Source organism: Papaver somniferum, chromosome 10, assembly GCF_003573695.1.
Source record: "Papaver somniferum cultivar HN1 chromosome 10, ASM357369v1, whole genome shotgun sequence".
Lineage (NCBI taxonomy): Eukaryota > Viridiplantae > Streptophyta > Magnoliopsida > Ranunculales > Papaveraceae > Papaver > Papaver somniferum.
The window spans coordinates 28,198,956-28,208,277 of record NC_039367.1 but is presented as its reverse complement, the minus strand read 5'-3'; the positions used below and the strand labels follow the sequence as shown (position 1 = coordinate 28,208,277).

Genomic DNA, 9,322 nt, shown 5'->3' with positions numbered 1-9,322 from the left:
GCTAGCTGGACACGTAGAGTCCATTACATCGTTAACTCCTATGTGACTTTCACGTGTGAACAAAGAGAACATTTATCTGCTTCACTGATTTGATATCTCTGGCCATAGTTGTTGTCTTAAGCCTCCACGTCCCATTCACTTGTTAACTACCGGTGGACATTCTTTTGGTGCCCTAAGTAATATAAGCGCTGCTTATATAAAAAGAATACCAGGCCAGCCTCAAATTGTCATTTTTTATCAATTAATTCATCTTCAACGATCGAATTCGTTTGTAGTTTCTACAAAAGCACTAAAATAGGGTCATAAGCTAAAATATCGAGTCATATCTAATACAAAAATGAGTATAAAATGTAGCATTTTCGTGCTTATCAATATCCCCACATTTATATTTTGCTAGTTTTCGAGCAAAACAAAGAATTGACCCGCTACATAGTTGGTCATATCATAAGAGATAGTTAGACCCACTACACAGCTGATCATAAAATAAAAATTTGAAATACCATACACAAGACCCGCTACACAGCTGGTCATAGAAAATACCATAGAAAAGACCCGCTACACAGCTGGTCATGACAAATACCATACATAGGACCCGCTACACAGCTGGTCATAACCCTAAAAATCATAATGATAATAATTATTTTAATACCCGCTACACAACTGATCATCTTTTTTTTTATTATTATTATTTTAGACCCGCTACACAGCTGGTCATAACCCTAAAAATCATAATGATAATAATTTTTTTAAGACCCGCTACACAGCTGATCATCTTTTTAAAAAAAATTTTATAGGTTTGCAGCTGGTCATAATATACCTGCAAACCTACAATAGACCCGCTTAACAGCTGGTCATAAATTGCAAGAAAATTTCTGAAAAAGAAAAGTAAAAAGTTAACCACTTCCCCACACTTGAACATTACATTGTCCTCAATGTAATTGAGTCATCCAACGTAAAATGGAAGATGGGAAATTAATAATATGCGAAAATAAACAAATAAAAATAAAATAAGAAAATAGACATACCTACTAGAATATACAAACAAGATTCTCCATATATCAACAGCCTGAATATTTGAGGATCAACCCAGAGAACAATATATACAATCGATGAAAACCTAAAATCTTCGCTGAAGCACATAAAGATATAGAGATTATCAAAAGGAAAGAGCTACCCCCAAACCTGGTTTTTGGAAAGGATGTATCGTTTTGATCAAAAAATAACCGAGTCAAAGGGTTCGCTAGAGATGGGAGCTGAAACAATCTGGGAGTCATGCACAGGCAAAGAGAAGCCACAAGATGCAAAATAATCTAATAATACTGGAAAATCACGCAGTTCCAAAATTAGGAATCTTCTGAAAAATTGTGCTAACAATTCTAGGGGTATTAACTTCTCCACTGGGTTTGTATCCTTGTACTAAATCATCATCATAATCATCATCAACCAAGGAATCAATAGGAATATCACAATAAAGACGATTAGAAGTAACCTTATAGATAGAGTCTAATGTCTCTAAGTCGTTAGACTTAACCACAATTTCCTCTGAATTAACACATTTTTCATAAGCATCATTGTTAAAGCACTGATATGTCACACCGTCTGAAAGAATGGTGTCCTCAATCCTAAAATCATCCTTTTCAATAGGCGAGTGATCATTAACACGATCAGGAGTTGGACTAAATACACCACCTTCACTTGGTATGAAAATGTCTTTATTCCTATGATCACAACTATCAAGTTCATCATCATTCTCCATACATATTGATTCATTAGTCAAAGCGGTTTCATCATAAACATCAAGAGTATAAGAAAAATTATAACTTATATCCTCATTAAGACCACGATCTTTTACCGACTGCGTTAGTTGAGCAATCGATAAATCAGTTTGTTCAGAAAGTTGATCAATATAAGCTTGGGTTTTACTCAGCTCAGCAAAAAATAACTCATTAACTTTGGTCTGTTCGACAATGTCAATATTGAGGCGTTCTAGAAAAGATAGTTGTGATGCAGATGGGTCACAGTAAGATTGATCATCTCTATCATACTGTGACGAATAAATGTGTGAATAATAATTGGAATCAATACATTGTGTGTCATAATCAGGGTAAGGTTGGTAATGATCATAGCCTTCACAAGGTCCAGAATGATCATACCTATGAGAATAATTCCAATCATTATTTACACACTCGGCAGGTTCTTGATAATGAGAAGGTGCATATGCATACTCCTCAGGTGAAATATCAAATTACTCCTATGTCTCAGCTCTTTTGGTAATATTCCAAAAAGCTATAAAAGAAGTCAACTCACTGGGAACCATTATAAAAAGTAAAATTTTCCCAATAACCCACCTTGCAAAAGCTTTGTGAGAATATCAAGTACTTACTTTAGGCCTGTTGTTGACTCCAATCACCACTCTTTAGACTAAGGTACCTGAGAAAAAAATCAAATACTGCGTAAAAAGATTTAAAACTAAATATATAAAAAAAGAAGAAGTTATGTACAAAAAATAATAACTATGCACAAAATACCAATTACAATATTCCACAACCTCTCCCCGGCAACGACGCCAAAAAATGATATGATTTTCAATTGTTTGTTGTACTAAATAAGATTCGAACTCTAAGACTTGTGAAAATTAAATTTAAATATTTAATAATAAAGGGAGAGTTACTGGGTCTAGGATAACATCGAATTCATGACATAAGGCTCAATTATTTATTGTCAACAATTATCGCTCAATAAATAAAATAACATCGACTCTTATTTTTGCCAAGGTAGATTCTCAAAATATTAGTTATAAATCGTAAGCACCGGATATCAAACATCTAAGCAAGCATGACCCATCAAATAAAATAATAACTAATTAATTCAAACCATAATTCTATTTTAATTAGTGCAAAAGTCATATAGAAAATAAAATAAATTCACCCATGTATGAAGTTCGGATTCCTTCATCGACCCATTGTCGGGGTTTAGCTTCTCATGATGAAAACACACTCACAAATATAATTCATAGCCCAAATGGTGTTTTTATTGAAGAAAACTAATAATACAATGAATTTGCAATGCTGCATCGGCGTTACAGAAGTCGACGTTACAAAAGCTGTTGCAAATTCAAAACAAGTGTGCCAAACTGACTGTTACGAGTACTGTTTATAAACGACGGTTCTTTGCGACAGTCAGTAGGCGTCAAATGTTCTTCTTCTTCTCTGCAGCAGCATAGAAATCTGCTCTGCAATCCTCTGTTCTTCTCCCCAACTCTCGATATCCTTCACTTTGACCCAAGAAACTATTTTATACTCTATGGACCTAAGAACCTCTCGTTATTAATCCCCAAATCTCCAGCAATCAATCAAGAATATCTGGTTTTATTCTCATGCAAGTTACAAAAATATCTTCCATGATTTAGCTTCTCACGCGATTACTCCATCTTAAATCTCTCCAAATCACTTATGCACATACCTTGATCGAGTTAAACACATCTCAAACACCGAAAACCACATAGAAAATACGTGTAAAGAACCCGTGTAAATATCAAACCTTGATAAATGAGATATACCCACGTAACTTCCCTTTTCTACCAAAACCAAACGCATTACCATCCCTGATTGGTAAAACATGCCCAAATCAAACAAAAATCTGAGAGAAATTCCAACAAAAACTCTCCCAAAATCTTGCCAGAAATCTTCGCAGTTGAAGGATAACTTTCGTTGTTTTCCCTGTTTCGCTTTAAACTGATCATCCAGCCAAATTCAAATGACTCTAAATCCCATACCATCTCTGTTAGGTCAAGACAAGTCTTCCCCAAAAGTTTCAGCCATTCAGTCTCTCTAGAACTAATCGAAACTCGAACCCTAAATCTAGTTGTTTGAAACAAATTTTCCCGCCAATTTCTTTTAAACGAAGATGAAGATGGAGTGCCCCTATCCTGTTCTGGGGTGCGAATAGACATGAGGTTTAAATAGAAAATATAACGCCCCTTAGCAATTGGATGCCCCTTAGTAATTGAGGTACCCCTTAGCCAACAATGAGAGTCTGAATAGCAAATGTCCTTTGAAGGTGCCTTTAACAGTTTTTCGAGCCGATCTTTCTAAAAACGTTTATTTTCCCAAAAACACCTACAAACAAGCTTATTAGTGATAAAGTGAGTCCCAACTAATGTATTTATGGGTGAAAATACGTCACACTTGCGTGTTCATCACATCTACCTGTATTCAATGGATCAACTGTCCCTGTTGATCCAATAGTTCTGTATCAACAATAATAGATGATCCCTTTATGTTGTATCAACTTTCACAGTTGATCCATTTGCGCAGTATCAACTGTCACGGTTGATTCTTTTCTTTTACTTTAGTTTACTTGTGTTACAAGTCTAGAACTTCTTCTTTTAGAGTTTTCTTATTTTTATTCTTTTATAGTTTTTCTATTTTATAGGTTCTTTTCATGCCTATATAAACAAGCTTATTAAGTTCTTGTAAGACGAATTATTATAATGAATTATTATCAAAACTACTCTTTAAGAGTAAACCTATCTTTCTCATATTTTAAACTCTATTTTTCTTCTGTTTCTCATCCTTTTCTTCCTTTCTCAAAACCTGCAATCTCCGTATTGCCTTCTTCCCTTTCACGTACTACATTACTTCTTCTTTATTTCGAGTTAACTTCGGGTTTGAAGATAAATTTCTCTAAAAGTAGCTTATTTGGAGTCGAAGTTGAAAATTATGCTAACATGTTAGGATGCTAGTATGCGAGTTATCCTAGCATATATCTTGGCCTCCCATGGGGAGATAAGGTAGGAGGCAATCAAAAATGGGGTAAAACACTGGAAATTTGTGGAAAAAGAGTTACTTCACGGAATGGAAAAACAATAGCAAGAGGAGGCAAGTCAACTCTCATCAAAAGCGTTTTAGCTAGTCTTCCCATTTATAATCTCTTTATTTTCCTCGCTCCTTGCTCCATAATTAAGAAAATTGATAGAGTTGTGAGAAATTTCTTATGGGATGATCAAAATAAGAAATGAATTCAAATATTGGTTGAAAATTGTCTTCAAAACCAAAACAAAAAGGGGGTCTTGGTATAAGAATAACTAAGCAAGTGAACTCGACTTTGTTAAAAAAAATGGTGGTGGCGCTTTGGCGTAGAGAAAGATGCGTTTTGGAGGAAGATAATGGTTGAAAAATTTGGCGAAACATTTACCGGTTGGGAAACTCTCCAACCCAAAGGATCGAAAGGTGGTAGCTTGTTGTTAAATATCTATAAAGAGATTGAAGATTTTAATAAAAGTATTAGATTCTTGGCTTGTTGAAAGAAGATTGTGTGATATGTTTCCTTTGGCGTATGAAACTTCAAGGACTAAGGAGTTTGTGGTGGCTAGTATGTACGACGTTAGGGAAGATGGTGTAAGGTAGACATTTATGTCTAGGCAAGGATACTCTCAAACCATTTCAAGTGAAGTGTTATCGATATCAAATTTTCTTTCTTCCATCTCTATTCAAGAAGGGGTTATGGATACCCGAATTTGGGTTGGTAGTGATCATGGTCAATATAAGGTAAAGGATGGAATTAAAGTAAACGACGATCAAGGTGAGCCGGATTATCCAACCAATGTTGTTTGGAGTAATGATTACCCTCACAAAATCAATTTCTTTATTTGTCTTCTTTCTCATGATTAAGTGATGACGGTGGATAAACTTTTACGAAGAGGTATGGATGTCTCTAGTGTATGTCGTTTTTGTGAGGAAGACGATGAGTCAAGTATGCTTTTGTTTTATGGTTGTTGGAGAATTCGGAGAATATGAGACTATTTTGTTGAAGGGTGTCAATTCGGATGGTCATACGACCCTAATGTCATTACATCTATGAAGACTTAGAAGTTTAATTGGGAAACTAAAGACTTAGATATGGAATAACATCCCGGTTGCTATATGGTGGTGTATATGGAAAGGGTGAAATGCAAGAATCTTCGATAACAAAAACAAAACTTTGGCAAGCCTCATTAGAGATATCAAATTGCAAGCGTTTTTTTGGGCCGAATCAAATACAAAAATATTGAAACTTACGGAAAATGTGGTGATTTCTCTATGGAATTCATTATACCGGCCTCAGTCATAAATTATTTTTTTGTGGTTTTTTATTTGGGTAGCCGAATCCTTTTCGGTTCCCCTTTTTTTTGTTCGGTTGTAATCGATGGGTTAAGGTACCCCCTTAAGTACCTTTTTTCAATGAAATTTCTATTTGATCGACCAAAAAAATAATAATTTACGCATTTCGAATTCCTTGTCAAGAGAGCTTTCAAATTATTTAGCAAGTTTCTCGGAAGTACATCCATAGATTATGTCATCCATATAGATTTGAGCAATAAAGACATCTTTCCCACTCCATTTGGTAAATATATTTTTATCTGCTCCATTTTGTGGGAATCGTTTTCGAAGAAGTGAAGTGGTAAGTCTTTCGTACCATGCTCGAGGTATTTGTTTTAATCCAGACCGGTGACAATTCATTAGACATGAATCAAGAGAGTTTGAAAGCTCCTAATAAAGAAAGTTTCTAAGCTCCTAATATGTGGATCGTTTTCTTGTTAAGATGAAAGAAAAAGATAAACTTAACCCGCATGTCCGATAACTTGCCGCCTTTTCAAATAAATGGAGCACTACATCCCAAGAAACAGGGAAACACCAGCAACTGTGCCACCAGTACCTGCAGCTTCCATAAGGGAATCCAATTTGCCACCACTTGTTTGTTCCCGGACTCTGGCCCAGTTCCTTAATAGTGAGGTCGAAAGGTAGCAAGGTTCTCAAATTCATCAGCAAAGAAACCCGGTTTACATTCATTCTAATGGCCTTTGATTAAGTTCTTCCTGTTTTGATGCCAAATCTTTTTGCTTCCTCTAGTTTTCTCCTTGCAATATTGACGTAGAGGTCTTCATGTGTGATTGATAGGGAGCCACTCTTTCAACAGTAGCACCAAGAGCTTCCTATATTTGAGCCGATCGTAAGAAATATAAAAGATAAACATTTTACTGCTGCTAGGAAGTTGAAAGAGGAAAACTAATTTGATCATACCCCATGACCATTGGCATATTCGTTCAGAGCCAAGGTTTACTATTCTGGATAAAAGAAATGTTCATGTGGACTGGCAAGATTATAATAGTGTTTCTGCTTATCCTCATTTAGGTTCCCGTGAAAACCATACACAACTTACTAATGGAAACATGAATCTCAAAATGAAAATTCCAACGCGGTCCACCCTAAACAAGTGCAAAAAACACATGGAAAAACATCATTTGTCTACATAAAATCAAATCATTTGTATGGGCAATGATCTTAATAACTCAAAAAGTTACGTTCCTTTAGAAATTCTAGACCAAAATAATTTTTTTTTTTTTTGTGGTATCAATTCAGTGATTTATGATCAATATTATAGTTGGGTTATTTACTTTATCTCCCCTTTCTTTCTTTCTTTCTTTCTTCGGGACTACATTATTTTCTCTTCCCAGCCTATAATGCACTATAACTGATCAAAGTACATTTGTTTCTTTGGTTTTCTAGAATATGATTTTTGGGCGTAATAGGGCCTTTGATTCAATTTCTACTGGGAAACCCCAAGATTTTGACAACTATATGCAATGCTAGAGTTCGATTCCGAGTAAAAAATTTTGTTTCTTTTTCAATGGAATCTTAAGCAAAGAACAGAAACAGAAACATATGCAGAATTTCTGCTATTGGCTAAACTATGAAATGTTAAATTAAACAAAAAACTTGGAAATTTTTAAAAGATTTAATACCCGTAGCTTCTCCACGAACAACTCTACTAGTGAACCGTGCTCGTGGAATGATTTCATCACGGATTGTCTTTCTTTACATAGAAGCATTAAAACCAGTATAAGGCAACTTTATTTTGTTGATACGAAAATGAAATCAAATAGATTTCTGATTAGCCTTTCCTATCTAGCTCAAAACAAGATTTCTGTCTATTGTCAGGGTTTCAAATAAATAACTAGGGAAGATAACCCATAGAGGCTGATAGCTAAAGAAGAAGACCTAAAACTATTGTTGAACTAATCCTGCAAGTATACAGGGTCTGTTGCAGTGAGTATGCAAGCAAAGGTTGTGTCCACAGGGACTTGGAGGGTGTAATGCAGATTTCTTGGATGTTTTCCTAACTAATTCTTCAAATGGCAATGACAAAAACTAACTAAACATGGATATAAAAGTTGAGAATGTGAGTACTAAGGCCTTGAATTCACCTCTAACTCTATACTAAAGCATCCTAGTTTTCCATTGTTCTTGTCCCTTTGGTATCAGACAGTGATGACAAGTTCTAGCTTGTCATTTGTTCCAGGGCACATAAAGGTTGGCTAAAGAGAATAACAACTAAAGTTCTCTAATCCTAGCATTAGTTGGCTATTTAAAGTTCAACTCAATGCTGGCCTAAAGCTTAGTTGCTTCTAATTATCTTAAGCATTATGATCCTACAAGATACAATAACATACATGAATTCAGTAGCATAGAAGTTTAAGGTTTCATCAACACCTTAGTGTTTATGTTTAGAACATCATGAACATGATTCCTAGCATGATACTAACAATTATGAACCAAATGAAATCCTCAAAAAGAGGACAACAAATTGAAAGTGAAATTTACTGAATATTGATAAGTTTTTAGACTTGGCTAGTCCAAGCATATGTATTACATACCCACAATGGTTAATTTATAGTCTACAACTTACTCCAAGAAAATCCCCAAAATATCTATCTCACAGAAATTAGGTTTTTTGAAAAAGTGAAATTAAACTCACCTACTTCTCTGATAATCACTCAATTTCTTCGACCCATGCTGCTACTTCCTCTCTTCGTCCAATTGCTGCTCTAATATAGCTTCTCCAACTTCACCTATTCTACCAATTTCAAACCTAGGGTTTCAGTGAATAAAAGGATTGAAATTGCTAGAACAGATGTCTAGAGAGGTAAGGGAATGATGGGTTTTGGTTAAGAAGAGCCATGATGGCTCGTAGAAGGGGTGTGGTGGTGGTTGAGGCGGAGGCAGTGGAGTTGGTGGTGGAGGAGACGGAGTTGCAGAGAAGAGGGTAAGAAGGTGAGGTCGATGGGAATTTGGTTATGGGATGTTTGGTGAGGAATAGATATTTGATGCTATGGTGTTGGGCGGATGTATCTGAAGTTGATGATCAGTGAGTGGAAGACGTTGGATTGTCACATCTGGATTGAATCGAACGGCAGGATGTAAATATGTGCGTAAGGACCGTTGGATTTGTGATACATCAAAATGGATGGCTTAGATCGGAGTTAGGTGCTATGATGTTAGAC

At 35.4% G+C, this 9,322-nt stretch overlaps 1 long non-coding RNA gene across 1 annotated transcript; it reads right to left on the bottom strand.

Annotated features, from left to right (window-relative positions):
* Positions 1–6,278: 6,278 nt before the first annotated feature.
* LOC113317775 lies at positions 6,279–9,091 on the bottom strand. The gene is made up of 3 exons (XR_003343999.1): positions 8,797–9,091; positions 7,062–7,246; positions 6,279–6,973 (listed from the first exon to the last, which is right to left on the bottom strand). It is a non-coding gene; the product is annotated as an uncharacterized LOC113317775 (long non-coding RNA).
* Between the last annotated feature and the right edge of the window lie 231 nt (positions 9,092–9,322).